Source organism: Pongo abelii, chromosome Y (assembly GCF_028885655.2).
Source record: "Pongo abelii isolate AG06213 chromosome Y, NHGRI_mPonAbe1-v2.0_pri, whole genome shotgun sequence".
Lineage (NCBI taxonomy): Eukaryota > Metazoa > Chordata > Mammalia > Primates > Hominidae > Pongo > Pongo abelii.
This window is the reverse complement of record NC_072009.2, coordinates 48,347,530-48,352,851: the sequence shown is the minus strand read 5'-3', so window position 1 is coordinate 48,352,851 and position 5,322 is coordinate 48,347,530. Positions and strand designations below refer to the sequence as shown.

At 38.5% G+C, this 5,322-nt stretch overlaps 1 pseudogene; it reads right to left on the bottom strand.

Moving 5' to 3' along the window:
* Positions 1 to 2,783: 2,783 nt before the first annotated feature.
* Positions 2,784 to 3,908, bottom strand: LOC129053485 (actin, cytoplasmic 2-like; annotated as a pseudogene).
* Between the last annotated feature and the right edge of the window lie 1,414 nt (positions 3,909 to 5,322).

Sequence of the window (5,322 nt, the reverse complement as noted above, 5' to 3'; positions counted from 1 at the left end):
TAGTTTTCAATGGAGAGATCTTTTACTTTCTGGTTACCTTTTTTTAAGTATTTAATTTCTTTGATATGCTTATAAGTCAGATGAGTGTCTTGAATTCTTTTTCAGTTAGGTAATTATTTGTACAATGATGTTACCAAATTCGTTCATTGGTTCTAACAGTTTCTTAAATAGAATATTTGAACTGTCTTTACATATAGGAGCTTGTCATCTGCAAAGAGAGACAACTTTACTTATTTCTTTATAATTTGGCTGCCTTTATTTTTTTCTCATCAGATGTTTATGTTCCCTATTTGATTTGTTTCTGTTTTAATTATTATTTTATTAATTGTGCTAATTTTGAATTTAGATGTTTTTCCTTCTAGTTTCTTAGATACAATGAGATGTTGCTTATTTGGTATGTTTTTTTTTTTAATGTATGCATTTATTGTTGTAATTTTCCATCATAATTCTGCTTCACTGCACACCATAGGTATAGGTATGTTGAGTTTCCTCTATTATTTGCCTCAAGATATTTATGAATTTTTCTTTTCATTTTTCATTTCATCAATTCATTATTCAGGACAATGTTTTAAAAATGCCATGTAGGCTGGGGGGTGGTGGGTCATGCCTGTAATCTCAGCACTTTGGGAGGCCGAGTTGGGCAGATCATGAGGTCAGGAGATCGTGACCACCTTGACTAACATGGTGAAATTCAATCTCTACTAAAAATATGAAAAATTAGCTGGGCGTGGTGGCAGGTGCCTTTTGTGCTAGCTACTTGGGAGACTGGAGAAGCACTATGGCATGAACCTGGGAGGCAGTGCTTGCAATGAGCCTAGATTGTGCCACTGCACTGCATCCTGGGCAACAAAGCGAGACTCTGTCTCAAAAAAAAAAAAAAAAGTTCATTATTTGCGATTTTTTTTTTTTAAGATTTCTCTTCTTACTGATTTTTGGTTTGCTACCATGACGGTCTGAAAAAATACTCACTATATTTTTAGCCATTTTACTTTGTTAAGACTTGTTTTATGGCCTTGCATATGGTCTATCTTACAGAATCCTCTAGGCGTGTTACAGCAAAATATATATTCGGCTTCTACACGATGAAAAGTTCTGTATATGTCTGTGGGTTCATTTAGCTAAAACTACAATTCAAGTCTGGCATTTTCTTATTAATTTTCTGCCGAGTTTGTCTGTTCCTCGTTTTAATTGAGGTACTGAAATTTCCTACAACTATTTTATTGCCATTTTTCTCTTCATTTCTATTTATATTTGCTTTAAATATTTAGGTGCTCCAATGTTGAGTGCAGATTTATATATATAACTGTTATAACCTTTTGATGAATTGGTTGCTTTATTATTAAATGATGACCTTCTTGGTCTTATGACAGGTTTTGAATTGAAATCTCTTTTATAGATAGGAGTATAGCCACTCCAAATTTTTTATTACCATTTGCATAGCAGTATCTTCTTCAATTCCTTCACTTTCAGCCCATGTTTGTCCTTAAAGATTAAGTGGGTCTCATAGGTAACATGTTGTTGAATTCCATTTTTAAAATCCATTTGGTCACTCCACAACTTTTAATTGCATAATTTAATTCATTTGCATTCAAGATAATTATTGATAAGTAAGTTCTTACTACTGTTATCTTGTTAGTTGTTTCTGATTGAGTCATACATCATTTTTTCCTTTCTTCCTCCCATGTCTGCTTTTAAATGTTTAGCATTTAAATAATTTCAGTAGTGATAAGCTTTGATTGCTTTGTTTTTATCATTAGTGTTGCTGCTGTAGTTTTTGATGGTCTTCAAAGGCTCAGAGAAAACATCTTATACTTAATTATCAACTAGCTTAAGCTGACAACTTTTGTCATATAAAAACTATAGACATTTACCCTCTGTTCCAATTATGTTTTTGATGTCACAATTTATGTCTTTTAATACAGTGTCTTCCTTAAAATCCTATTGGTGACAAGTCTTTTGCTGAATGATTTCAAGCTCCTCCTTTTTTTGTTTATTTTCCCTTAGTGCTTTTAGAATTTTCTTTATTTCTCAACCTTTGAGAGTTTGATTCTTTTTTTGGCAGCACTTTTATTTTTTCTTACACAGTGATGTGTTGCTGGGTCCTAACGTTCTCATATAACAGTAGAAACAAAAATTTGTTATCATGTCTTTAAAGAATCTAGAATATCATACAAAAAAACTTACATAAATTAAAAGGATGAATACATTTACAGGTGTAAATGCAAACTGCTTTCAACTCAAGGCAAGTGACAGCCCAGGGTGTTCTGGCAAAAAACATCAGCTAAGAAAGGAAACTGGGTCCTATGGCTTGGGCTTTTCAACTGTGACAGAGAGGCAGGACAGAAGCAACTAAGTCAGGAGTCCTTGCTAGCCGCTAGAGAAATCCCAGAACACTCAGCCCTGATACATTAATACCCTGCACAGATCAGAGACTGCTGGCCATGCAGACTCACCAAGCCACAGGCTTGTCTTCCACAAGCACATTCTTACCTCAGTCATGAAGTGACCAAGCCACGTGCACTAAAGTTTGAGCTCAAAGATATGTACACAGTATTAAACAAATACCAAGGGGAACAACTAACTTGAATACAAGGTCAAAATCAGCAACAAGTTCTATGATCCAGTGCTGATGATATCAGATACAAGCTTCAAAGACAATTTCTTCTCAAAGGCTTATTCCAGTTTCATGAGTCTAGCATGAGGTGTATGCATTTGCTAAGGGCAAATTTATACTTCTTCTGTATTAACCTATGCAGCAAATGCTACACATCTGCTCAGTCCATTTAGAAGCATTTGTGGTGGACGATGGAGGGTCCCAACTCATCATACTCCTGCTTGCTAATCCACATCTGCTGGAAGGTGGACAGTGAGGCCACAATGGAGCCACCAATCCAAACTGAGTACTTGTGTTCTGGTGGAGCAATGATCTTAATCCTCATATTGCTGGGCACCAGGGCAGTGATCTCCTTCTGCATTCTGTCAGCAATGCCTGGGTACACGGTGGTGCTGCCAGATAGTACCATGTTGGCATACAGGTCTTTGCAGAGGTCCACGTCACACTTCATGATGGAGTTGAAGGTGGTCTCGCAGATGTTGCAAGATTCCATGCCCAGAAAGGAAGGCTGGAACGGCACCTCTGGACGCTGGAACCACTCGTTGTCAATGGTGATGACCTGACCATTGAGCAGTTCATAGCTTTTCTCCAGAGAAGAGGAGAATGTGGCAGTGGCCATCTCCTGCTTGAAGTTCAGGGAGATCTAGCATAGCTTCTCCTTGATGTCGTGCATGATTTCCCACTTGGGTGTGGTGGTGAAGCTGTAGCCTAGCTTGTTGAGGATCTTCATGAAGTTCTCAGTCAAGTCCCAGCCAACAAGATCCAGATTCAGGATGGCATGAGGAAGGGATTAGATCTCCCAGAAGGGCACCGTGTTGGTGACCCTGTGTCCAGAGTCCATGAAAATGCCAGTGATACACCCAAAGTCATAGAGGGACAGCTCGTCTCAGATGGCCGCATACATGGCTGGGGTGTTGAAGGTCTGAAACATAATCTGAGTCATCTTCTCTCTGTTCGCCTTGGGATTCAGGGGTTCCTTGGTTAGCAGCACTGGCTGCTCCTCTGGGGCCCCATGCAGCTCATTGTAGAAGTGGTGCCAGATCTTCTCCATGTTGTCCCAGTTGGTGACGATGTCATGCTTGATGGAGTACTTCAGGGTCAGGATGCTGCGTTTCCTCTGGGCTTCCTTGCCCACTTAGGAGTCCTTCTGGCCCATGTCCACCATCACGCTCTGGTGTCAGGGGCAACCCACAATTGAGGGAAACATGGCTCGGGGAATGCTGTCCCTAGCAAAGCCAGTTTTGCACATGCCAGAGCCATTGTCAATGACCAGCATGGCGATCACTTCTTCTATTGCGATGGGCGGAGGAGTGGGATAGTGGAGCCACAGAAGAACAAGGTGAGGAGCTGGCAGTGGTGACTGGGAGCGAGAGTTTGATTCTTGTTTGTTGTGGGATAGTTTTATGCAGTGTTAATCTTTTTTGTAGTTTCCGATCTTTCTGAACCTATATATTTATATTTATCTCAAATTTTTGAAAGTTGTTATTATTCATTTGAATATGCTGTATATAACTTCCTTTTGCTGAACTCTTTCATGAATATTGCTAAATCTTAGATTTTCTTATTTAAGGTAATTCTGTATATCTGGTAAATGTTCTTCATTCTTTTTGATTGTTTTTCTGTTTTGTTCTTTGTGAATTTCTTAATAACCTCTGTTAATTTACTTTTCTTTTCTTTTTTCTTTTTCTTTTTTTTTCTTTTTTTATTTTTTAGACAAAGCCTCTCTGTGTTGCCCAGGCTGGAGTTCAATGACACCACATTGACTCCCTGAAAAATCAAGGTTTCACCATGATGTCCAGACTGGTCTTGAACTGCTAACCTCAAGTGATCAACCCATTTCAGCCTCCCAAAGTGCTGTGATTACAGGCCTGAGCCTGCACACCTGGCCCTAATAACTCATTTTACAGCTCACTGATTCTTTATTCTGTTTGATCTATTCTGCTGTTGAAAGCTTTCTGAATTTTAAACTTCAACTCGTATATTTCTCAGTTCTGGGACTTTTTTTATTTTTAAATAATTTCAGTCCATTTCTAAAAATTTCTTTCAGAAGTGTATCAGTTCCTTTTCTGTGTTGTTTTAGAGATCTGAGTTTCCTGAAAACTGATACCTTGAATTCTTGATCCAATAAACACTGATAGCCGTCTCAGTAATTGGCATTGGTCAATGGTTTATGTTTTGTCCATTTAGGGAGGTTATAATTTCCTGTTTGGTATTATTTCTTGTAGTTGTACATCTATATCTCTTTATTGAAGGAGTAGTTATTTACTTTATTGTTTTCTCTGTCTTATTTTGCATTTTGAGCTTTCTTTAAGACATAAGTATTGTGGGGTATTGTTGGCTTGATTTTGGCTAGGTCAGTGCCTCTGTTTTGGCAGTAGATGATGCCTTAAGCCCAGGTTTATCACGGCTCTAACAAACTTTGAAACACTGCCAGTCTCTTATCTGAGAGATTTTGAAAGGGATATCCTAAGAGTGTGGGAAGGCTCTCTATAGGCTTGTGATCAAGGAAATTATGCACTATACCTCCTACCTTATGGTGATGCTGTACAGGCACTCAGGGTTGACATCTCCTGTGACTGAGATATCCAGGCTGGAGATGGTAGTCCTGCCTTTCTACTTCATGCCTGGTTGTCCTCAGGTTTTTTTTTTTTTTTTTTTTTTTTTCTCTTTTCAGCACTCACAGGGCTTCCTTGGGTGAAGACAAGAAT